This window comes from Felis catus, chromosome C2 (genome assembly GCF_018350175.1).
Source record: "Felis catus isolate Fca126 chromosome C2, F.catus_Fca126_mat1.0, whole genome shotgun sequence".
Taxonomy (NCBI): Eukaryota; Metazoa; Chordata; class Mammalia; order Carnivora; family Felidae; genus Felis; species Felis catus.
In genome coordinates this window covers 82,663,572-82,690,100 of record NC_058376.1, presented here as the reverse complement: position 1 = coordinate 82,690,100, position 26,529 = coordinate 82,663,572, and the positions used below count along the sequence as shown (strand labels likewise).

Sequence of the window (26,529 nt, the reverse complement as noted above, 5' to 3'; positions counted from 1 at the left end):
GAATTTCACTTATATGAGGTATCTAGAGTGGTCAAATTCATAGAGACAGAAAATAGAAAGGCAGTTGCCAGGAGCTCAGGGGAGAGGGGATAGGAGAGAGACTGTTTAACCAATATAGAGCCTCTCCATTTGGGAAGATGAAAGAATTTTGGAGAAGGACGGTGGTGATGGCTGCACAACAGTGGGAATATACTTAATGCCACTGAACTGTGCACCTAAAAATAGTTAAAGTGATAAATGTTATGTACAATAAAAAGGTGAAAATTAAACTCCTTTCTGGTGATTGTAACTTGCGGTCAGGTTGAGGACCACCTTCTGCTATTTGGGGTTACTACTGACAGCTGAGTCCTGTCCTCTCAACCTGAGTGGGCTCCCTGCCTCTCCAGAAGGCTCAGCAGGGCGCTGCTCATGGTTTAACTGTTGCTGCTACTAGGGGCAAAGAACTTTCACTTTTCACTTTTCCTTTAAGATTTGGTCTATCTCCTGCCTGAGACTGGTCCTGGAAACACTCTCCATGCCTTCTGTATCTAACAGCAACATTTCCATGCAGGTGGCTAAATGGCAGTCTCTATCAGCAAAGGTTTTATTCTCTGGTCCCTTCTGGTATCTGTGGCTAGGGCCTCCCTCCCCTCTCTTTTTCCAGACTTAGGCATGCCACGTTTGACTCAGCCCCGTTATCTGACTCACACAGGTATACACCACACAGGAATAATAAGCCTGTTAATGTCAAATTGGGATAACCATATGTCTATGGGGATGACAAGTTCTTCATATCTTCTCTAATGAAATGCTTATCTATTTTGGAACCCAGATGTCAGCAGAGGTCACTCTGTCTTTTGAAATGTATATGAATTTACTGAGGTCCTATCCCACACTCTGGGGGAAGTCCAACACTCTGTCTACAGTTCTTGAATGCTCTAGAGCTGGGGCTTTGCTCCTGACTGACTCAGAGAGGGTCTAGATCTGCTCCGGCTGTGTTCATACTTGCAGATACCCTCTGTGGCAACTCCCTTTGCTCTGTTTTACACTTGACCCAGAGGGGAGACTCAGCCCCTTTTCATTGATTCCCACCTCTACCCTTTGGAACACAAAACAAAAATGTTTACAAAAGGCATTTATTTGTGAAGTAGGGTTTATTGTTTGTGTGAGGATGATGATGGCATATTACATCATCCCAAAGCAAAACTCTTGCTATTTTGGGTATTAGGTAATTTTGTTCTTAGAAGCCCTTCAGTAATATATGATTCTATTCCTATAATCCCCAAACTGGCAAAACTAACCTGCGCTGTTAGAAGTCAGGATAGTGATTAGCATGAGGGGGCTTCAGGAATTCTGGCAAAATTCTTTTGTCTAGGTGCTGGTTATACAGGTGACTTGGGGGAAAGCTATGGATCTGTATCCTTGTGATTTGGGTACTTCCTGTATTTGTGTTATGCTTTGGTAAAAATTTCACATTAAAAAATACAGAAGAAAGAAGGCCATCAGCTCCCTCATGCCCAAGCATGTTTCTAGACTCTCCCTCCATACAGACTTTCTTCAGGTGAGTATAGAGAATTCTCTCACCTACCCAGCCTCTGCCTCCCAGAGGGCAGTTTGGGATTTTGACCTGTTAACAGTGTTTTCAAAGAGGACCAAGGGACATGCTTTTTGACCTCCCAGAGAGGCCCAGAGTACCACTTGTATACATGAAACAGACAGACTGACAGATCCTGAAGCCATCAGAAGCTAAAAGCCCCAGGTAAACAAAGACAAGGCTCATGGGATAGATAGGAAGTCAAACTGTGGCCCTCAGGACACTTCAATCTGCCTACCAGTGGTCAATTCTGAGCCCAGATGCCCCATCCTGTGGTATGACCTCTGCCTTGAGCTTCTCGAGCTCTTCGCTGGGGCCCATGGGGCATGGTGGTAGCTGGTACCTACCCTTTGCTAGGAGGAGCAACTATGATGTCAGAGACTGCAGACAGTGCCAGCACGGAAGCCTTTAAGGTCAAGTAACAATGGAAGGTAATGGGGAAGCCCAGGGTCTCCAGTGGCTGGAAGACACATCATCACACATCGTTGCAGTGGCCAGGTAGCTGACCAATAGGTTATGTCAGAGGCCACGGTCTTGGCTGCCCACCCCTGCTTCATGTGCTGCTGTGCTAGCCACACATGTTTCATTATAGCCACCACAGTCTCTGCAGGAAGAATGCTAAATACAGGGACTTGCTTGCCCCGGTGTGTGGCATAGGACCAGCTCCTCAGGCTCTTCCCAGTCCACCGTCACCATCTGCTTATCCTTGGAGAACAGAAGAACTTAGCAAGGATGTTATTAAGAAGGCAACAGCTCCCTCCACCTCTTCCACAGCTTCCTGCTCCCAGTACTTCTGCCCTCACATCTCCTGATAGGATATGGTACCAGTAGGGCAGGACACCAGCCCTGAGGAGAAGAGCCCAGGACTCTTCACATGGAATGAGTGCCTTTTCTATACTGCCAGGAACATGAGGACAGCCCAACAATGGCTGTACAGGTAGGTTCACCTCTCAGGTAGGTGCTCATAGGGGACAGAAGAAGGTGCCTAGACAACACCACTTTGCTCCCTGTACTTTCATTCATGCCTCTGTTGTGCCCAGGCATTAAGCTAATACATGAGAATCGTACACAGCATAACAACTATGTTCGTTATTATGACTGTGGTACCAATATACCAGGTTTCACCAGTCTGGGGCTACAAGTCCAGTCTGGTGAACATAAGTATCTACATTTTAATGACTCTTGGCCTTCACCTGTTCACAGAGGGTCTTAGAATCTTGCAGAATTTGACTTCAGTTCCTATGCTAAGGATGATTCTGGAATCTCGCTGCCCAAGAGTCAGTTCTGGCTACTGCTCTGTCACCATGTTGCTAGTCAGGTGCAGATGTACTGGCCATGCTGCTTTCTGGGCATTGTTTCTGTAGCTGCTGTCCTCAGCAGCCCCTGAAAAGCTGTAGCACCTGGGCTACACTACAACCTTCATGAATGTCCTCTCTTGACCTATGGTGTCGCCATCATTGTGGGAGTCTGCTCTTGCTGCTGGCCGTGCTGGGTCTCTGGGTCTGGGGATCCACAGATAATGGCTTCAAGAGCTAGGAGGGTTCTGGTCTTGCTTGGTCTAGATTCAAGATCTCTACCAGTTCTTCCAAGGGAATTATGCTTGTGCATAATTGAGACAGAGACAGCTATTTATTCACTGGAGAGAGGGACCTCACAGGAAGATTCTTTGAGCTCTATAAGTCTCTAATGTTCTGTGAGGCCAGTCTCCTAGGTCCTCCACCCAGCCTATCTTCTAAAAGTACATACCTGCGGTTATAGTAGGCTGGGTTTGGGTCAGGTCAAGGACCAGCCTCTCTGTTTTTCTAAAACCAGTAAGTTACTTGGGCCCTCAGAGTTTGAAGATGAGTGGGGTTTGCATATGAGATGCCTTTGTCTGTTGTAGCAAACATTTTCTGTGATGCCGTATTGCTCCTTCCTACAATGGCTCTTGTCAGGGACCCTAGGGTATCAGCTATCTCTGTACCCTATTAACAAAGTTTAAGTTCTTGCTTTTCCAGACATACCTCAGGCCCACACAGTCCAGGGAACAGAGGAGGAGCTTAGTGGACACAGTTATTCTGTGTGGTTGCCCAGCATCTAAACCCCCTCCCTCTATCTAAGGAATTGTTCCACCTACTAGACATGCATGAGGCCGAGTTCAGCTCCCCACAAGGAGCTGGAAATGCCAGGTTGGTCCTTAGTGGCCTCTCTTGAAGTGGGCACAGTCCCCACCCACCTGCCCTAAACTCTGCCTTGGCTCTTAGCCCTCCAAATCATTCCTTTAATAATGCTCCTATCTGCTAAAATCCACCAGAGATTGTTGATGATTGGAGGCTAAGAATCCTGTCTGAAGTAAAGAGTTTCATTTCTACCTGACCCTAGCTCCACCCTGTTAGATAAAAATGTGTTTGGTTGTCTCTCTTCCTCCTTTCCCTTCCCCTCCCTATCTGTTCCCCTTTCCTGCTGATCAGTAAGGAAAAAAACCAGCAACTTCAATAGAAAAATGGGCAAAGGACATGGACAGGCAAACGACAGAAGAGAAACACGAGAAGCTACTAAGGATATGACCAGATGCTCAAAATCACTGATAATCAGAGAAACCCAAATTAAAAGCTCTGTGAGATAGCGTTTATCTCACAGGCACCTGTTAGGCTGGCAACCATTCAAAAACCAGGTAATGCTGAGCTGGAGGGGATCTGGTGACATAGATATCAATCATGTATCGCTGATGGAAGTGTAGATAGGTACAGCCATTCTGGAAAGCAGTCTGGTTCTATTTGGTTGAGTCGAGTCCTACGTTTGCACGCCCCATGACCTAACAATCCTGCTCCTGGATATACAACCCAGGGAAATCATCATACCAACACATAAGAGAACACTTATAAAGAAGTTTCTTGCAGCATATTTATATGGTGGCTGGTAATTAGAGGTAACTGAGTGTCCACTGCTGGGAGACTGGGGCCAGGGCACACGATAGGGTGTTACAGTGAGGTTAGATGTCTTGAGGTAGGTGTCACACAGCAACAGGGCAGAATGGTACAAGCACAGACAAGAGGAAACATAAGATATATTGTATAATTGCTTTTCTGTAAACTTAAAAAATATATGCACGTAAATCAGCAATGCACATTTTGCAAGAACACATCCAAATAAAGATGAGCATTCATACAGTAAAAGAATGACCTGTAGAAAGAGGGGAATGAGAGTAGGGAAGTGGGATAAAAGAAGGCACATTAATTAATAAAATAACCAAAGGACTTTGTGCAGACCAAGAATAATAATGCGGCATGGACCGAGCAATAGGAGTAATTTGAGCCTCTTCAACCAAAGCAAACAAAATGAAACAGACAAAAACAACCACCACCACTAAAGAGCAAGCATGATGTGTACGTAAAATCTTGGTTACACAGGTAGAGGGTGATGTGGACTCCACAGCAGACCCTGAGGGTGGGCCACGTGAGACAAGGCAGGAAAGACCCTGTCCATGTTAGGAGAATCAGAGCAGGCTTCATCTGAGTAAATGTTACCTACGTAAGAACAGGCCTCTTTCCAGGTGGCCCATCAAAGAGGTCTGCTCACATCATAGAAGAACCTTTCCACCCCCTTATATGGACCTTGGGATCAAATCCATATTTGATTAACACACCAGAAGCACAGCACTTACATCAGTTATGCTCACATGTCCCGATGGATGGTCAGGGAGACATAAAGATGGCCTCCTGGCTGGGCCCAGAGCGCTCTAGTGGACCCAGAAGCATGTGCTAGGCCATCTCCAGTGGCTAATTGGAAATTGCTCTCCATATTATAATGCCTCCCCATAAAAAGTTCAACTGTGCATGAATAAAAGGAAGGATCTAAGCTCAGCCAGGAAAGAAGTGGTACCAAGGGCATTAGCAATTCCCTGGCATCTGCTTCCTCTGACTAAGGGACAAACCACTCTCCCTCTAAAGAAATGATAGCAGTTAAAGGAGACCCCAAACCATCTTCTCAATAATATTGAAGGCCTAACTAAAGGGGGAAAAAAAGGAATTAATAGAGTAGAACTCTATTACCCTGGAGGGGTAAGAGTCTAAATGGGTGAGCTTTTGCTCCTTGTCTGGGAAAAGGCAGCTAACAGGCCAACCTTCTGGGGTGAGTAGGAGGGGCAATATTGCATTCCACAGTGTCCTGAAGACACACTGTGAAGACACTGTCATTCCTCTATAATGTAGAGCTGGAGGGACAGAGCTGGTGATCACGGTCTACCAAGGTGGAAACCTAGTCCAAGCCCATTCCCTGCTTATACAGAGAGCCCACCCTCTAGAATATTCTCAAGCCCTGTTCCTGGACTGAGTGCCCTCTGGTGCTGGCAAAAGAAAGGTAGATCCTCTCCGAAAGAAAATCCTAGGTCTCAAATTAATTTTCAAATAATCATTTCATTTAACATGTCCAGAAGGAACACAGGCACACAAGGCACGTGAGACAAAACAACATGTCTCAGAATCAACAGAAGCCATAAGCCATAGAAATAGACCCACCAGGATCTCCCATAGAGTTCCTAGGTACAACCTGTAATAGAATAATGCTTACTGTGTCAGGGAGATAAAAGCAGAATTTAAAGTTTTATATAAGGATATGGAAAAATTTAAAGCCACACTGCTGATTAAAAAAAAAAATCAATTAGACATTATAGAACTAAAAAGTGCAAAAATCATGGGGCACCTGGGTGGCTCAGTCAGCTGAGCATCTGACTTTGGCTTAGGTCATGATCTCAGAGAGTTTGAGCCCCGCGTAGGGCTCTGTGCTGACAGCTTAGAGCCTGGAGCCTGCTTCAGATTCTGTGTGTGTGTCTCTCTCTGTTCCTTCCCCACTCACATTCTGTCTTTCTCTTTCTCTCAAAAATAAATAAAGCTTAAAAAAAATTTTTAAGTGCAATAATCCAATTAAGAACTCAATAAAGGGTTTAATAACATAGTGGAAAGGAAGATAAGTCAGAAATCATCAAGAATGAATCACAGTGAGACAGAAAAATGGAAAATACAAAAGAGATGATAAATAAGAGAAGATACAGAAAACCTGATACATGTTTCATTGGAGATCTGGAAGCAGGGGAGACAGAGAATGGAGGGCAGGGAACATCTGAGGAGATAAAGGTTGGAAATTTTCCAGAATTGATGAAATAAGCCAATTCTCTGATTCAAAAAAGCCAAAGGAGAGACTACCACAGGAAATAGAAATCTCAAAGAACCAGGCATTGGTTAGGCCAAGAATTCCCGCTTGGGAAGTTCTCCCTCCATGACAAGGTGTGAGAGTACTTGAGGGAGCTGGTGGATTTCTTCATGGAGGTGTTCTTGTTTGTTTTTGAAGATGGGAGAGATTTGACCTTGTTTATAAGCTGAGGGAAGAAACCAGCTGAGAGTGACAGATTGAAAATACAGAAGCCTGGGTGGCTTAGTCAGTTAAGTGTCCAACTTCGGCTTAGGTCATGATCTCAAGGTTCATGGGTTCAAGCCCCGCATCAGGCTCAGTGCTGACAGCTCAGAGCCTGGAGCCTGCTTCTGTGGGTCCCCCTCTCTCTGCCCCTCCCCCACTTGCACTCTGTCTCTCTGTCTTGGGGCGAGTGGGAAATGAAACAACAACAACAACAACAACACAGGAGAAGAGAGGTAATACATGAAGACATTTTTTAGAGGAACAGGGATCCATACTGTGAATAATTTATAATTATAATACTTATAATACCTGTAAATTTATTGAGCACTACATGTCAGAATTTGTTTCAGGAAGTTAAAATCCTTAACAGCTAGTAATTGTATTTGGACATCACCGATACATGCTAATTGATGCTCAGAAAGTTCAAAGAAAAAAAAAAAAACCCAAACAACTTGGTTGTAAAGTATGGCTAGTAAACGGGGGCACTAAGATCCCAATCAGATCTGATCTACCCCAAAGTCCTTGTCCTTTCTACTCCACCAGGCTGCTCTCAGAGCTCCAGCTGACCTCAAAAAGGCCTTTCGTTGGGCTGAGATAGGATAGAAGGAGGAGAGGATGACCATAGAGGTGCAGCTGTTTGGAGAATATAGAGAAAGGATTAGGAAGTTGAAGCAGTTCAGGCTCAAGGCTTGGTTATTTCCAGGAAAGTGGTAAGGGGTATTATCTGCAGAGTTTGAAGGATGTGGGAAGTCAGCAGAGATGTAAGTGCAGAGGAAGAGTCCTCTGAGGGGCGCGGGGAGAGAGGGAAAGGAGCCTAGTTAGAGGGAAGCAGAGGAGGAGGCTGAGTGTCAAGCCAGGTACAGGGAGAGAGGCAGTAAGCAAAGAACAGGAGTTGAGGGGTGAGGGGAGGCCAACACCGTGACTTACTGAGGATGGTGGCAGGACTGGGGTGAAAGGAAGACTGTGAGCCAAGTGCCAAACCATCAGTGACAGCATGGAGTGGTGTCCCAGAGGCCCACCAAGGGCACTGAGAAGCAGGAGAAAACTTGAGAAGAAACAGAACATGTCATAGTCTCAAAGGCTCTCCCCCCACCTGCCAGTATTTATTAATTACAAAGGGAAAAGTAGTAACTTCACAGTGGAGAAACGCAGCAGATCTCACCTTAACCAAGTGATCTCCAAATGCCGTTTTGTTAAAAGAGTTGATGGGACAAAGCTCCCAGCTGCCTGGCAAGGGACAAGTCCATAAATAATTATTATGTATTTTAGTCCTTGAGATAATAATGGCAACTATGGCCCAGAAATCCCTCCATCCCAATCCTACCTCGGTGTAAAATTAATCTGCGCTAACGTGTCACTGTGTCCCAAAGGGTTAATGTGTTGTCTCTGGGTAACATGTGGTTAACACATGTGCCCTTGACCGGTCTTCCTTAATAAATGGAGTGATTCTAACAGTAGGGATTCAGGCACGGGGTAGCGTTGGGAGAACTGCTTTGGGCTGGGGTGAAGGTGAGAGAGTTTTACGTCTCGAACTGAACCGGGAACCCCCGCGATCCCCCACGGTCCGCACGCCATTGTGCTCTGGCTGCGTCTCTAACCGACGAGCTTCCACGGCTCTGGCCCTGCCAGCCTCCTCCAGACCCTCGAGTCTGCAGGTGCGGGGTGGATGCTGCGGGTGGCCTGCGCTCTGTCCCCTCCCCCATGCCGGCCGGACGGTGGGGCTCTGGGCTCCCCCGCCTCATCTCCCGCGCCTGGCGCAGAGCCCGTCCAAGCAGACTACGCAGCGCCAAGTGACAGCCCAGACGCTCCTGGTAAGGTCTCCTCTGGGAAGCGCGCCGATGCCCCCTAGTGGCTGAGCTCTGAACCTTCCGAGGTCCCGCCGCTCTGCCGGGGGCGAAGGTACGAATCCCCTGGCGTCCCAACCCCCTAGCGTCGGAAGGGGCCTGCGGAGAGCCGGGAGCAGTGTCGCCCTGGGAGTGTGCGGGCCGGGGCTGCGCTGGGAGAATGAAGATGGTGCAGTCCTCGAATGAGCCAGGTTGGGAGTCAGGCCCGACCCAGGAAAGCTAGAATCCTCCTCCTGCTGTTCCCTGGCCCCCACGCTGGCCTCAACTCTCGGGTCTTCGTTGTCCTTGAGGGAAAAGGGAGAAATGAATATTTATGTGCCCGGCAGCTTCACTCAGCCATGTGGAGACTCACTACTTGTAAAAAGGATTTGAAGTGATCACACAGATTTCTGAGGAAGTTAAAGAAAGGGGAAAAGGTGGAGGTAGAAAGATCAACAGAGGGGTGAGGTTAATATTTAAAATGACTCTTGAGACCCTGAACCGGAAGACTTCTGTAGACCAGAAGACTACAAACAGAATGTTAAACTTCCAAATCATTAGAGCTTTTAAAAGGAAGAAACCAAGCCGACTCAAACAGTTCATCAAGAATCAGGAACAAAAGACCAAGGGGAAGGGAAATCATGGAACTAAAGAACATAAAAGAGGGGTAGTGGGTGGCTGAGTCAGTTAAGTGTCCAACTTCGACTCAGGTCATGATCTTGCGGTTCATGGGTTTTAGCCCAGTGTTGGGCTCTCTGCGGTCAGCACAGAGCCCTCCTGTCCTCCTCTCTCTCTCTGCCCCTCCCCTGCTCACACTTTCTCTCTCAAAAATAAACATGAAAACAAACCCCGCATGGTATAATTTCATTCCATTTGAATGATGTTTACAAAAGGCAAAACTAAGCTATATTGTTTAGTAATAGTGATACGTAGTTTATTTCAGAAATCAGATATTACAGAAATTAGAAATCCCTCCCTCTGTTGAAGCAAAGCAGGACAGGGGAATGGCTTCAGGGGTGTTAGGGCATTGACAGTATTGCATGTATATATATTATTATGCTATATATATATGTATGTGTGTATACATATATATATATTTCAGTTCGTTGTATATATATGGATTATAAAAGCCTAGTTTTCTATATGGAGATATATACCATGCTTATTAATAGGAAAATACAATATCATAAAGATGTCAACTTCCCAAATTAATCTATGAAGTTTTTGTTTTAATCAAAATCCTAGCAAAGATTTGCATGGAATTGACAAGCTAATTAAACTAGATATATGTATATTTCTCCGTTAAAATATGCGTATAAAGTATAAAATAGAAGATGAAAGAATTAAAAAATAAAAATCTTGGAATGGAGAAAGTGTTTCCAGGTAAGGGGAAAAACTCAGAAGCCAAAAGGGGAAAAAAAATGGGCATTAAGACAAAATTATATGTGGAGAAATTATCTGTGGAGAAATATACACAAATACAAAATAAAAAATAAATGACAAGTTAGAAGAAGAAAATAAGTGCAACTCATATGTCAGATAAATGGCTAATTTCATTACCATATATTGTAAATTCTTATAAATCAATAAAGGAAAAGATAGAAAAATGGACATATGGCAGAAAAAGATACACAAATGGCTGAAAAATAAAAGATACTCCATTTTCACCCATAAATAAGGAAATGCAAATTGAAAATAAAAATGAGGTGTTTTTCATTAAGAAATTTGATAATATAAAGTGTGAGCGTGGGGCACCTGGGTGGCTCAGTCAGTTAAGCGTGAGACTTTGGCTGCGGTCATGGTCTCACGGCTTGTGGCTTCGAGCCCGCATCGGGCTATGTGCTGACAGCTTGGAGCCTGGAGCCTGCTTCAGATTCTGTGTCTCCCTCTCTCTCTGCCCCTCCCCTGCTTGCATTCTGTCTGTCTCTCTCTCAAAAATAAATAAGCATTAAAAAAACAAAGTGTGAGTGTGAATGAGGGCAATGTAAACAGGCATGCTCATGCATTTGTTGGAATTGTAAATTGTAGCCTTTTTTAGAAACAAATTTGGTGAAGTCTATCGAAATTACACATGAATTACTCTGTCATCCTATAGTTATAATCCTGTATGTGTACAGCCATATATATATTTTTTGAATTTTCAAAATTTTATTTTAGAGGGGGAGAGAGAGAACGAATGGGGTAGAGGAGCAGAGGGAGAGAGAAAGAGAATCTTAAGCAGGTTCCATGCTCAGCACAGAGCCTGATGTGGGGCTTGATCCCACAAACCTGGATCAAGACCTGAGCCGATATCAAGAGTCAGACACAGGAGCCTTTGGTCATATATATATTTAAGGATATTGATTGCTGTGTTGTTATTGAGGAATCCTGGAAACAGCTTAATGTCCGCCAATATGAAACTGAAACTGAACTACTGTATAGCTATTTTCACAGTGAGCAAGAGTACAGATAAGTTGTTCAATGAAAAAAGCAAGATGATGAACTGTTGTGTATTTTATGCTTCCATTTGTGTCAAAAATGGATCGGATAGATTTGGAGAGAGCATCAACCATATACAGGATTGTAGGACATTAACATATTACAAGGGCCTATAAGCAGCATGTTTTGGAAAAAGCTACTGGGGGCCTGAGAACCTGGGCAGTTGAATTTAATTGCATTATTTTCTGCTCTGCACTTTTTGATTTTTTATAAACCTCTCCTTCTATACCTTTCCCCTCCTTCCATCCCCCTCACACATACACATGCATGCACACACGATTTTTTTTCAATTCTCAAGTGCACTAAAAAAAAAAATTATTTTGCCTTTTTCCTTCCTCCAAAGGTTCTAACACTTTTTATCAAACCTGAGAAAACTGGCTATAGAATAGACAATCTTCCCATGAGCCCAATCTGCAAGTTGATTTAAATTCTTAAATACTGAAAAAATATACAGTTAAAACAATAAATAAAGGGTTTTTTTAAATTATGAAAATGAATCCTAAAGTATCTAGTAATAAGCATAATAAAAGGTGTTAGATGTATACGGAAAACATGTAAACTTTATGGTAGGATTTTGAAGAAGACCTAAATAAATGGAGATATTTGCCATATATATATATATATATATATATATATATATATATATATATATATGGGCCCAATACCATAAAGATGCCAATATGCCAAAATTACTCTGTGAGGTCATTGTTTAAACCAACCCCCAACAAAGACTTTGTGAAACAAGTTAACTCTAAGACATATATGGAAATGTAAGGGACCCCAAATGGTCAAGATAGTCTTGAAAAAATGTGAGAATACACACTCATGTAGAAATCAAGACTTATTATCAAGTTATAGTAATTAAGAGTGTGGTATTGCTCAAGGGTAGATAAATAGACCAATGGAACAAAATAGCTAGAAAGAGACCAACACATTTTGGGAAATTTAATTTATGACAAAGCTGGCATTTCAAATGACTGGAAAAAATGGTTCTAGGACAATTGTTATCTGTATGAGAAAGATCTCTCTGTAACTCCTTTCATGAAGAATCAGATCTGGTGGATGTAAGACCAAATATAAAACAGCAAAATTTTTAAAGTTCTAGAAGAAAATATAGAGAGACTTAGGACCTTGAAATAAGAAAGGGTTTTTTTTTTTAATGTTTATTTATTTTTGAGAGAAGAGAGAGAGCATGAGCAGGGGAGGGACAGAGAGAGGAGGACAGAGGATCCAGAGTGGGCTCTATGCTGACAGCAGCGAGCCTGATGTGAGGCTCGAACTTGTGAACTGTGAGATCATGACCTGAGCCAAAGTCAGGTACTCAACCAACTGAGCCACCCAGGTGCCCCAAAAAAGGGTTTTTTTTTTAACCAAGTCACCCAAAGCACAAACTATAAAGAAATAGATATATTAGACTACATTATTAGCACTTATATTTTCTGTGCCTTAAAAGACACTATAAAAAGTTTTTAAGATAGGCCACGGGCTGAATGACAGTATTTGCAACACATCCATCTGAAAAGGGAATAATATCCAAAATATATAAAGAATTTTTAAAAATCAATAAGAAAATTACAAGAACCAATAGAAAAATAGGAAAAGGTTATGAAAAGGAGTTTACAGAATTAAATATACAAATGACCAGTAAGCATATAAACAGATACCTAACCCCCAACTTCATAGTAATCAGGGAGATGCAAATTAAAACCATAAAGAAATAATATCATAAACCCAATAAATTGAGGAAAAAAATCTGACAATAGCAAGTTTGATGAGGATTGGGAACACAATAATTCATCTGTTGCTGGTATGATCACTTTGGAGAGCTAGTGGGCAGTCGCTAGTAATGTTGAAGCTAGGCATCCTTTGCAACCCTGCAGCCCCAGTCCTGGGTGTGCACCCTAGAAGTTCACACACAGGCACAGAAGACACGGACTAGAATGTCCATAGCAGGACTGTTTGTAATCGGGACAAAATGCACAAACAGTCTAAATTTCCATCGGTAGGAGAATGGATAAATAAATTCAATATAATATTAACACAATAGTATACTATACTTCCATGAAAATGAATTTTTATTTATCAAAGAGACCCCAAAACTTAGGTAGCACCACATGCCAGGCTCTGTTCTAAGTTCTTTATAAATATTGACTCATTTACTGAATGAACCTGAGCTAAATTTATCAACATGAGTCAACATGGGTAAATCCCAAAAGCACTATGTTGACTGCGGACAGCAAGCTACAGACGTATTTGTGCAATACTTTACCATGTGTGTAAATTTGAAATATTTAAGACAGTATTATTATGTCATGTTCAAGAATTTAGCCATATGTAATAAAAGTGTATGGAGAGGTTACCACAGGGGTGAGAGTGAGGGTAGGGAGTAAGGAGGGTCCCTGAGGGGCTTCCTCAAGAAAGATGCTGCATTTCTAATGCTTAGTGATAGCTAAACTATTCTATCTCAATGCATCTCCAAGGTAGTTCATCAAACAGTAAAATATAGAGGGAAAAAAAATCACACACTTCCATTTAATTGATTTCCTTCTCGTCTTTCTCTGCTTATTTTATATATTTGTAATAATCCCATATATATTCTTTCACTTAAGTGCTTTCTCATTTTCAGTACAAGGAATATCTGCACTTTGGGAATATTTAGGGTTATTCCTTTTGATACGTTTTCACAGGTCGAATTACAGTGTCAAATTGTATGAGCACTCAAAGACGTTTAGTACTCTTTCTTACCACATTTGGCCAAGGGTTGGACCAATTCGCTGTCACAACCTCCAGCAGCGCATTGGTGCCTCCATTTCTTCCGGAGCTCTGTCAGTACTAAATATTCTTGCAAAAAAAAAAAAAAATCTTTAACATATTTTTTAAATGTTTGTTTATTTTTGAGAGACAGCATGAGCAGGGGAGGGGCAGAGACAGAGGGGGAGAGAGAATCCCAAGCAGGCTTGAGGCTCAGCTAGTGCAGAGCCCACAGTGTGGGGGGGGGGGGGCTCGATCCCCCCCACAGGGAGACCCTGACCTGAGTGAATATCAAGTAGAGTCCACCACTTAACCGACTGAGCCACCCAGGTGCTCCAATCCTTAATATTTTGATCTGTGAAAATGTATTATTTTGAGAAACATTTCCCCTAACTGCTTATCATTCATTTATAAAGGAAGAAAAGGTTTACTGTTGAGGGCGCCCTGGGACCCGCGCAGTGGGCCTGGCGGCAGGTGCAGCTCGGATGTCCGGCCTCACCCACACAGCCCTTCCTCCCACGCTCAGCGCAGGGGGGATAGTGGGTCTGATCTGCCGAACCCGCCCACCCCCGACTCCCAAAGCACAGCGAGCTCGTCGGTGGCATAGTTTACTTTTCACTCTCATTCTTTCCTGCCGATGGGTGGCTTTGGGCTCACGCCTTGGCGGGTGGGCTGGGGCTAGAGTACAGGGCTGCCTCACAGCCGTCTTTGGGCCTCTTCTCACCCAGTGACACACTGGCCATTGACATCCGCCCACGGAGCGAGGGCGCACAGGGCTCCATTTACCCTTCCCGGGCCTGGTGAGTGGGGTGGGCGCCTGCCCCTCCCCTCCACCTTGGGCCACACACAGGCGGGGTGGGACTAGAGGAGCTTGTCTTTCCCGTGGGCTGGGCTGGAATTTGGGGGCGGGGAGAGGCGGGAATTGAGGAAGTTGGAAAGGGAGGTGTGAAGGGCTGGATGGGAGGTGGGAGGCTGTTTTAGAGTTTTAGAGTTGTGGGGGGTGGGATGGTGGTGGAAGAGGGGAGGCCGGAGAGGGGGAAAAGGGAGGGCCTGGGGGTAGCTTTCTGGACCAGAGGGTAGGGGCCAAATGAGGGGGGGGGGAGGGACAGACGGGGGTGGGGTAGAGAGATGGGGTAGGGATGTGAAGAGGAGGCCCAGAGAGCAATTGGGAGGGCACTCAGATCTAGCTGAGGGATAAAGAAGCGGGAAGGGAATGTGGAATAGTGGGATGAAAGGAATTTCAGGAGGGAGGAGGCATTGGCAAGCTCTGGCTACCTCCTGCAGGAGCTGGGCTGGCATTTGCCAAAGGGCTCTTCTTCGAACCTTCGCAGGGTGGGAGAAGTCTGCAGCTCCAGGCCTCGGCTAGGTGGAGGAAGGTGATGACAGAGGTGGGCAGTGTGCACTTAGCTGTGGAGAACAGGCAAGGGCAGCGCCTCCCCAGCTGTCAGGAGTCTCCTGGGGGTGGCGTCTGCTGGGACCAAGGTGTCACCTGGGAAGTGGGGAGAAGGGAGAGGGGGACCCCCAGTGAAGGAAGAGCCCTGTGGTGGAGGGAGGATCTGAAGAAGCACAAGGACCACTTTGGGAAGCCCAGGTTCTTCCAGGGACCAGCTGCTTGTCACAGGGAAAAATCCCCACCACCAGTGTGACAGGAAAGAGATTGTGGTTTAGCCAAGTTATGGGAGACTCTAAAAATGGTGCCTTAAGACCATGCTCCTCAAACTGTGCCCACAGATAAACCCCCCTGGGAGAGTGTATTAAAATGCAGATTCTAAGTCAGCAGATCTGAGGGGGTGCCTGAAATTCTGCATTTCTCCAAGCTCCCAGGCAAGGCCTGTGCTCTGTGCTTCAGGACCACGCTATGAGCAGCGAGGGTGGAAGGAGCTGTGTGTCAACATGCAGAGGTGTCTAGGTCATACGGTAAAGTGAAAGAATAGTCTATGTGGGGTGACCCCTGTGTTTTTTTTTTTTAATTTTTTTCAACGTTTATTTATTTTTGGGACAGAGAGAGACAGAGCATGAACGGGGGAGGGGCAGAGAGAGAGGGAGACACAGAATCGGAAACAGGCTCCAGGCTCTGAGCCATCAGCCCAGAGCCCAACGCGGGGCTTGAACTCACGGACCGCGAGATCGTGACCTGGCTGAAGTCGGACGCTTAACCGACTGCGCCACCCAGGCGCCCCCTGTTTTTTTTTTAAAGTGTGTGTCCTACACAAACACACAAATGTGTACACATACACAAAAAAGGTGCAAAAACATGCCACCTATACTTTTTCTGGGAGATGGGATTACAAGTGATATTAATTTTCTTTTTGCTCATCTCTATTTCCTAAATTTTCTCCAATAAATACATACTCCTATCGTAAGGAAAAAGAGTCGCCGCTCAAAACCATGGAAGTTATTTATTTTAAAAAGAGGACTCAGGCAGAAGTTCACAGATTTCCCTCTGTGGGAAGCTGGAGTAGTTGCCCCTCCTCTTGGGCTCAGAGCATCTATTCACACGCTGCCTAGGGGGAGGGGGTCCATGGGGAGGGGGTTGTCAGTCCCTGGGCTTGGCAGGGGGCTCAGCAGGGGGCTCACCTTTGTCGGAAAACTCAGCCCATACCCTCAATAAATAAGTGCTCACTTGAATGAGCTTATAGGACAAGGTCCCACTGAAGAAAATTTGCATATGGCAGACTCTAGGAGTGCATTTAAACTCAGTGTTAAAGGGAAATTTTCTTACTGGCTATTACTTTTATTTTTTTATTAAAAAACTTTTTTTTTAATGTTTATTTGTTTTGGAGAGAAAGAGAGCATGAGCGGGGGAGGGGCAGAGACAGAGAGGGAGACACAGAATCTGAAGCAGGCTCCAAGCTCTGAGCTGTTAGCCCAGAGCCTGACGCGGGGCTCGCACTCATGAGCAGTGAGATCATGACCAGAGCCCAAGTCGGATGGCCAACCGACTGAGCCACACAAGTGTCCCTATTACTTATATTGCTTATATTATGTGGGCACACCGAGCCTAGAGACCTTAGTGCTATGAATGGATAGCTCTTTCCATTTATATGTCATCTTATTATTTACACTTTCTTATTGATTACCTCATTTGATCCTTGAGGTAAGTGCTCTCATTATCTCCCTTTTATAGTGGAAGAAACTAAACCTCAGAGAGTTAAACTTACCCTGGGTTAACATTTAGTAAGAGGCTTTTTAACCCAGAACATCTGACTCTAGAACCTAGTTTTTTGACTGATGAAATGTACTGCATCTCAGAAGATAGGGGACCAGGTTCAACCTCACCTTCCTGTTCATGTACAAACACGTCTCTGGAGCTCCTTGTTCTCATGTGTGAGCCTGAGGTAGTGAAACCTCTACAGCACAGCTCAGACTGCAGTGTGGGGAGTGACCTGAGCTCACCGCGAAGCTGGACACTCACAAGGGGCCATGTGGTGGGGGTGGCCATGATGAGTTTATTTGTTTCAAAGAAGGCATGTTAATGTGAAATCTAGAAGCTGATTGCTGGGGATGAACTGGATATCCTTGAGATGGTCTGTTTTCTTCTCTGGATTTCTCTATAAATTAGGAAACACCTTTAATATGTTCTCCCTGGTTTTGAAAAGATTTAGTCTATCGAATAGATTGCATTTGTTAACTAATAATTGGTTTTCTCATTTTTTATTAATCAACCTCATTTGTAACTACCATAGCTTCTAATAAATATGAAATATAAATATAATCACACTAAGCAGCTGCAGTTCTAGCAAAAGAAAATAAATCTGGCATTTTAGTTGGCCTGGGCTGCTTTATAAGAGGTAAATGTTTAATTGTTGTTGGCTTTTAGAATAGAAAGAACCATAAACCCCATAAGAATCTATCCTAAAAAAATGGTTTAAATGGCAGAAGGAAAAATGTATTTATAAAGATGCTTATTGCATTATTTATGATAGCTTGAACAGTAGAAATGCACTAACTATTCATCTGTACATAAATTAGGGCACATTTGTATGTTTGCACAATGGCATATTTTACAACTATTAAAAGTTCTGTTCAGTCTTAGAGCAGAGAAAAATTTCCTCTGCAGGGCACCAAACCCAGAAGTCATTAAGGGAAAGCTGACAAATTTGACACCATAAATATTAAAAAGGCTTGCCCTTGAAATACACCATAAACAAAGCAAAAATACGAGTGACAAACTGAGATAAAATATGCAACAGCAATGATATTAGACCCATGTATCTTTATTTTCCTGTAAATCATGCTCTATTTCAGCTTCTCTCCTCCAGGGCTGAGCCATGAAGCTTGTTGCCCAGAGAAAGAGGGGCAGGAACTGCTTGGGACAGAGAGGTCCCTAAAACACTGTGAATCTCAACCCTGATTTCCTTCACCCCTTTAGCAAGACAAGAGTCTCAAATACCAGCCTTTGTGGAGGAAAGAAAGAATAGTTTTATTCTGAATTTTTCCCTTTAAAAAAATCAAGGACCAACCTGGGTGGACTTAATCATAAACATCTACACAGGGAGAACTACTACCAAGAGGAAGTAGGAAAAATAGTCACACATAGACCCCAGAGGATTGTGGGGGGGAGATAAAAGTGGGAATAAGAGAAGCAGTTGGTGACACGTGTGTCCCAACTGTCCCAAAGTTCCAGACAGATAGATTGAAGGAAACACTAAAAGCAGAAGAGAGGCTTCTGACCCTGTTTTAGTTTGGGATTATGGAAAGAGAACCCTCACCAGGCACCTTCCTCGAAGCAAACTTTCTGCCTACTTAGGCACAAAGAAGGCAAGCAGTTGGCTACCCAGAGTCTTTCCTGATGTTCATTGGCATGAAAGATGTCGAGAATTTCCTGGATACTCTTGGGAAGGAAGATCTGACCCGCCATATAAGGCCCAGGTAGTTACCTAGGCTGGGAGCCAAATGAGAGTTGTAGCCAGGCCTCAAGGGGGTTCAGAGCACCCATAGGACTGAAGAGGAGAAAAATCCATTGAAAGGACCATTGGTCTCCAAGAAAGCTAAGAAAATTCTTGATTTTCTTAGCCATAGATATAAGCAACAAATGTCGGCAAGATGCTTGCTCAGTGACCAAGTCAACAAGAAACATGGTTATAGAAACTGGAGGAGCAATGGAGCAGTCTAAGGCCCTGTGCTCAGGAACTTAGCTCCCCTCCTTTATCTTTACTACATTAGAAGCCCCATCTCCCATGCACCCAAATGCCATCTCAGACAACAGGAGGAGGAGGAATATGAGAGTTAAAATAGTGGGTACAGTAACTGTAACAAAAAGATACTAAAATATGGTGGCTTAGACAATAGAGGCTGGTTTCTCGCTCAGATAAAAGTCCAGATGGGCAGTGCTGGTCTGATAGGGCAGCTTGAGAAGGTCAAGAGGTTGCTCCTTCTATCTTGTTGCTCTTGTTCTCAACATGTGACTTCTGTCTCTTGGTCTAAGACATCTATTCTAGCTCCTGCCAACATGTATGCCTTCCAGCTAGTGGAAAGAGGGACAACAATATATCAAAGGCATAGTTTTCGCCTTCCTTTTAAGGGCATGACCTGGAAGTCATGCACATCACATATGCTCACATACTGTCATCCAGAACTAGATCACATGGCTACACCCAGCTTCAAGGGAGGCTGTGAAAGTCTTCAGCTGGGCAGGCACCCAAATATCCATATCTTACCCACAGAACACACTCGCCCTCCTCCAGCTCAAAGTTCAGGGTCTCTGTGTGCTGCAGGGTCTTCTCCCCAGGGTCCAGATGCAACCATTTATGTCTGGTGATCTCTAACCAAAGAGAAAAGTTACCTTCCCTCCCTACAATTACACACATACCCAAAATGCACTAGTGGAAAAGAAATAGAATGAGTAATCAGAACTTCCATTAAGGAAATGGAAGAATGGAAAACACTCAATAGTCACTAGTTCATAGCAATGATCAAATCCTACCACAAAGGAGTTACAAACACTCCCGTCCCTGGTGGTGGAGTTAGTGCCTTGGCTTGTCTATCTGGTAGCGAGCTACTTGTGCATTGACCCCAGAGAGGACAGACTAGTTTTTGGCAAGATTACTTGTCTGTTTTCCTCCATGGCCTCATCCCAAGTGGGCATTGAAGAGGATGCCCTTTTGGGGGACTTGTGTATTTCACAGCCTTTTTCTTCTGGTGCCTTTGCGGGGATGGGGGGCAGGGGTAGGAGTTACTTTGGGAGTTAATACAATCACAGGCTTTTTTAGGCCACACAGGGGATTTTTTTTTTTTGCAATGCAGTTCACTCCAAGAGTTAGTAGGCTTCAAGTCCATTTGTTTCCTGTTAGTGCCATGTGCAGGTATCTATAGTCAAAGTCCTTCTTTAGGCATGATTTTTACACGGGAAAATTTTGTTCTTTAATTTACTGACTTCAGACTTGTCTTTTTTGTTCTGGAAAGCAATTAAATTACTGGTGGATTTTATTGACTCTCAGGCTTGGTCTGTTTGGGTTTTGTCCTTAGTCCCAAGGAGTGGTTCCTACTCTAAAGCATGCTCCTTACTCCCCCATCTCCCAATATTGTGCACCTTTTGGTGTTCCTATTTGGCTCTCAGCCTCACATAAACCACTTTCTTCTCGGCCTTCTGGTCTCCTACCTGCACATAGGCAGCCAAGCTTTTAGCCAAGGACTATGGAGAACTCCACAGTAGAGTTTCTAGCACTCTTGTCTCCCATGCAGTTCCCACATCTTTGTTACCCTGCCCTAAAAATTCTAGCCAACTTAGCATCCCTGAATTTCTGCTTCTTCAGTTCAGCAAGAGTGCTACATACTGTGCTATGCATTGGGAGGGCTGGCTGTCTCCCTACACCATGACCCAGAAAGTACCCCCAGGAAGAAAGCCAGGGCCAATGTGGAATTCACCCTAATGTGTTTCCTTTTTCTAAAGGTTCACAGTCTCATACTGCCTATTGTCCAATATACTGTCCAACTGCCAGTTTATTTTGTCTAGTTTCACAGTTGTTTATGGTGGCAGTGGTGGGAACCTGGTTATCAGTTACTCCATTGGGAATATAATCAAAATTCCTTCCTTCTCTAGGTAGAGAATTTTATTTGGATACACAACTGTCCAGGGAACTGGCCAAGGTAATTTGAGCAGAAGCAAAGGAGTGTGCCTCTACTTCTCTTTGTTTTCTTTTCCTGCTGGCTGGAATGTTATGGCTATGATTACTAGCTGCTCTTCATAATGAATGTAATGAAATCTGCTCTTCATAATGAACATATTTAAAGCAGAGATCTCAGAAAGAAAAGAGAAGAGAGAATGGGGCAGGGGAAAAAGTATATGAAGGAATAATGGTCAAATTTTCGAAAAATTTAGGGAAAACATCACCTATAGTTCAGTGAACCCCAAACAGGATGAATAAAATAAAACCATACCCAGGCCCAAGCTGCTAAAAACCAAATATAAAGAGAAAATCTTAAAAATAGCTGGATAAAACACACATTATGGATAGCAATGTGTGAACGATGGCTGACTGCTCATGAAAAGCGAGGGAGGCCAGAAGACAATGGACTATCATCTTTAAATGGCTGAAAGAAAAAGTTGACAATCCATAATTGTATATTCTGTGCATATACTCCTCAAAAATGAGGCCAAAGTCATTTAAAAATAAATGATAGCTGGGAGAATTCATTGCCAGCAAAACTGAGGTACAAGAGGAGGTAAACTAGATAGAAACCCCTTTATAGGATTCTACACCCAACAATTGCACATTCTTTTAAGTGCACACAGAACATTCAGTGGAATGGACCATATGCTGCAGCACTATAGAACTCTCAATACATTTCAGAAGACTGAAATCTTGTGGAGTATGTTCTTTGACTATAAGAAAATTAAATGAGAAATCAATAACAATAAGATACCTAGAAAAATCCCCAAATATTTGGAAATTAAACAAGGTAATTCTTTTTATTTTATATATTTTATTGTTATTTTTATTTGTGACATTCACCTTGTTTAATTATAGCTATATATTCTTTTTTCAAAGACTTTTTTAATTGGAGTTGATGCACAATGTTAGACTAGTTTCAGGGGTACGACATAGTGAATTGCCCTCTCTATAGGCAATGTTGTGCTCACCACAAGTGTAGCCCACTCGTTACCATATGACACTATTACAGCATCATTGACTATATTCCCTATGCTGTGCCTTTCATTCCCGTAACTCATTCATCCTCTAACTGGAAGCCTGTACCTTCCCCTCCCCTTCACACATTTTGCCCATCCCCTACCCCCTCACTCCTGCAACCATCAGTTCTATTTATCGTCTGATTTTGCTTTGTGTTGTTTATTCACTTGTTTTTTTTTTTTTAATTTTTTTTTCAACGTTTATTTATTTTTGGGACAGCGAGAGAGAGAGCATGAACGGGGGAGGGGCAGAGAGAGAGGGAGACACAGAATCGGAAGCAGGCTCCAGGCTCTGAGCCATCAGCCCAGAGCCCGACACGGGGCTCGAACTCACGGACCGTGAGATCGTGACCTGGCTAAAGTCGGACGCTTAACCGACTGCGCCACCCAGGCGCCCCTATTCACTTGTTTTTAAATGAGGTAATTCTAAGTAAATTACAGATCAAAGAAGATATCAAAAGATAAATCAGAAAATATTTAAAATTGTTTAGAAGGACATGCTGAGGTGCCTGGGTGGCTCAGTCGTTTGAGCGTCGGATTTCAGCTCAGGTCATGATCTCGCAGTTCATGAGTTTGAGCCCTCGTTGGGCTCTGTGCTGACAGCTCAGAGCCTGGAGCCTGCTTCAGATTCTGTGTCTCCCTCTGTCTCTGCCACCACCCCCACTTGTGCTCTCTGTCTCTGTCTCTCTCAAAAATAAAGATTTAAAAAAAGGATGTGTATAGGTTTAAATGCTTATATCAGAAAAGCAACAAGTGTTTCAAATCAATGATTTAAGGTTTGAGCTTAAGAAATAAGAAATATATGAGTAAATTAAACTCAAAATAAGTAGAAGGAAGGAAATAATAAAGGGCAAAGATCAATAAAATACACAATAGTCAAACCGGAAGAAAATTAACAAAGCCAAAAGTTAGTTCTGTGAAAAGATTAATGAAAGTGATAAACTTTTTATAAGAGTGGTCAAGAAAAAGAGAGAGAGATAACACACAAATACCAATGTCAGGAACAAAAGATGGAAGTCAATTGGGATTCTCAGACCCTGGGAAAAAAATTAAGGACTGTTATGAACAATCTTACGCCAATAAATTTAACAAATGAAGTGAACAAATTCGTTTCAAACTTACCTAACCTGACCTAAGAAAAAGAAAATTGGAATACTCCTGTACCCGTTTAATAAATTGAATTTCTAATAATAATTTTTCAACAGCTTCTCACAAAGGAAACTCCAGGCCCATATAGTCTCACTGGAGAATTCTATCAAACATTTAAGGAAAATGGAAATAGTGTCAAGATCATATTGTAAAAGAGCACATAGGTAGGAATTATTGTTGCAGCTATCTGTGGAAATTATAATCTGCCAGTGATATGGGGATAAGCAAATATTTCTTAGGACACAAAAAGTACAAACCAAAAGGAAAAATAATAAATTGGACTTCTCAAGATCTAAAAACTCTGCTCCTCAAAAGGCACTGTGAAGAAAATGAAGTCAAGACCATCACGCCTCCAGCCAGCCTGAGTGACTCTTCTGTCTCTTGCTTTGCGTCTCCAGCCTCACCTCGGCTGGAAATGGACCCCACTGCACCTGCACTGGTTCCTGCAAATGAGCTTCCTGCAAGAGCTGCTGCTCCCGCTGCCCCATGGGCTGTGCCAAGTGTGCTCAGGGCTGCTCTGCAAGGGGGCATCAGACAGAGCAGCTGCTGTGCCTGGTGCGGGGAACAATCTGCTCCTGATGCAAATAGAACAGTTTGTGTAGACCTGCAGTTTGTTTAAATATTTGAACGACAATACGCTTGTCTAGACAGAAAAGAAAAGAAATGGGAAGGGAAGAGAAGGGAAGGGAAGGGAAACAGGGGAGGAGAGGGGAGGAGAGGGGAGGGGAGCGGGAGAGGAAAGGGAAGGGAAGGACAGGGAAGGAAAAGAAAGTCAACACCCAGACTAGGAGAAAATATTTGTAATACACGTATATAAGAAAGAACTTGTATCCAGAATAAAGAACTTTTGTGAGTCAATAAAAATAAGATGAATCACCCAATTAAAAATTGATAAAAGACTTGAGGAGAAACTACAAAACAAGATTCTCTGGCCAATAAGCGCAGGAGAAGATATTCAACATTTTTAGTCATCAGAGAAATGCAAGTTAAAACCACAATATTACTTCATACCCATTAGGATGAGTAAAATTTAAAAGACGGACGATTCTAAACATGGGCAGGGATGTGAGGCTACTGGATTTTGTAGGCTTTGAAGACGGAGGGAGGGGGCCATGAACAGAGGGATGCAGGTAGCTTCTAGAAGCTGAAATAAGTACAAAGACAGATTCATCCTTGCTGTGGATTGAACTGTGTCTTCCTGTAATTCATATGTTGAAGCCCTAACCTCCAATGTGATGGTATTTGGAGACGGCACCTTTGGTAGGATTTGGAGACGGCACTTTTGGTAGGTGATTAGGGTTACATGAGGTCATAAGAGTGAGGCTCTGATGATGGGATTGGTGCTCCCAAAGAAGAGGCACCAGAGGATTCTCTGTCTATCTATCTGTCTGTCTCCTACTGGCCATTGTGAACACACAGAAAGAAAGTGGCCAGGAAAAAAAATCTTCCTCGGCACCTGACTGTGCTGGCACTCTGATCTCAGACTTCCAGTCTGCAAAACTGAGAAAATAGATTTCTGTCCTTTAAGCTACCTGTCTGTGGTATTTTGTGTCGGGTGCCAGAACTGCTAGAGGCAATCCTAGAGCCCCTAGAAAGGGATGCCTTGATTTAGCCCAGTGAGACTTGTGTCCAACTTCTGACCACCGGAACTATAAAATAACGAATTTGTGTTGTTTCAAGCCAGTAAGTTTGTGATAATTTGGTACAGCAGCAATAGAAAAATAGACCCACTTATTCCTCCTCTAGATATTTTCCCCAAGAGAAATGAACAGTAAAAATCTGTAAGACTACTTGTACATGAATGTTTGCAGCAGCCTTTTTCACAATAGCAAAAACCTAGAAATAATCCAAATGTCTATCAACAGGCAAATGAATAAACAAAGTGTGATATATTCATACAATGAAATACTCTTTAACAACTTGAATGAACTACTGGTATATTCAGCAGCATGCATAAAGCTCATAACATGTTTGTTGAGTGAAAAAAAACCACAAATGAGTACATAATTTATGATTCCATTCATATGGTATTCAAGAAGGGGCAAAACTAATTTATTGTGATGGAAATGAGAATGGTGGTTGCTTGTGGGGTTGGGGACAAGGAAATTTTCTGGGGTGATGGACATAGTCTACATTTTATTTTTTTTAACATTTATTTATTTTTGAGAGGCAGAAAGAGACAGAGCGCAAGTAGGGGAGGAGCAGAGACAGAGGGAGACACAGACTCCGAAGCAGGCTCCAGGCTCTGAGCTGTCAGCACAGAGCCCAACGCGGGGCTAGAACCCACCAACCGTGAGATCATGACCGGAGCCAAAGTCGGATGCTTAACTGACTGAGCCACTCAGGCACCCTAGACATAGTCTACATTTTGATTAGTGTATTGGTTACATAGGAATAAAAATTCACCAGAACCTTTTGTGTTGGGGCACCTGAGTGGCTCAGTCAGTTGAGTGTCCAACTTTGGCTCAGGTTGCGATCTTGGGGTTCATGAGTTCGAGACCCGCATGGGGCTTGCTTTTGTCAGCGCAGAGCCTGCTTAGGATCCTCTGTCCCCTCCCCCTCCCCCTTCCCCGCTGGCTCTCTCAAAAATAAATAAACATTAAAAAAAAAATCTTTCGCGTTACACATTGGAGATCTTTGCATTTCACTGTACTTAAGTTTTCCTCGATTAAAAAAGAAGGAAACCAAGAACAAATATTGGGGGACATCTCAGTGTCTGGCGTATCATTCATCCCTCATATTTTTTCACTTAATAGAAGAGGTAGTTAATGCCTGCTGCTGTAATTAATGAATCCCCAAATCAAAAATGTTTCTCTTTCTCAGGAGGTACAAAATGGATGCTCATGGTCTGCAGGCTGTTCTCCTCCAAGTGGTGGTTTAAGAATCTATCTTGGCCTCCGCCATCTCCACAACATGGCTTCCAAAGCTGTTGCCTGGGTCTACGTCAAGCCAGCAGTCGAGTTAAAGCTTAGAGATTGTGCGTGGGAGGTTTCTACGGGCCAGGCCTGGCAGGGGCACGCGTCACATGGGCCCTCATTCTGTTGGCTTGAACTGAGCCACACAGCTACACGGAACTGAGAAGGAGGCTGCTAACTGTAGTCTAGCCAGGAGCCCCCGAAGATGAAAAGGCTTCGATACGAAGTTAGCAGTCTCTGCCACACTGTGTTATTAACATCCCTCACTAGCTTACACGTGTTAAATATTTACTGTTCACCGGCAACTCTTCTAAGAGC

General features: G+C 43.6%; 1 long non-coding RNA gene across 2 annotated transcripts in view; it reads left to right on the top strand.

Annotated features, from left to right (window-relative positions):
* Positions 1-22,348, top strand: part of LOC109503539 — a 36,164-nt gene extending 13,816 nt beyond the window's left edge. Inside the window, exons 3-4 of one of the 2 annotated variants that reach the window (XR_006585206.1) lie at positions 2,348-2,510; positions 21,059-22,348. This is a non-coding gene — a long non-coding RNA (uncharacterized LOC109503539). Of the gene's footprint in view, positions 1-2,347; positions 6,315-21,058 lie in introns of those variants that run through there. The other variant, XR_002745334.2, reaches the window with a different exon arrangement.
* The last annotated feature ends 4,181 nt before the right edge of the window (positions 22,349-26,529 follow it).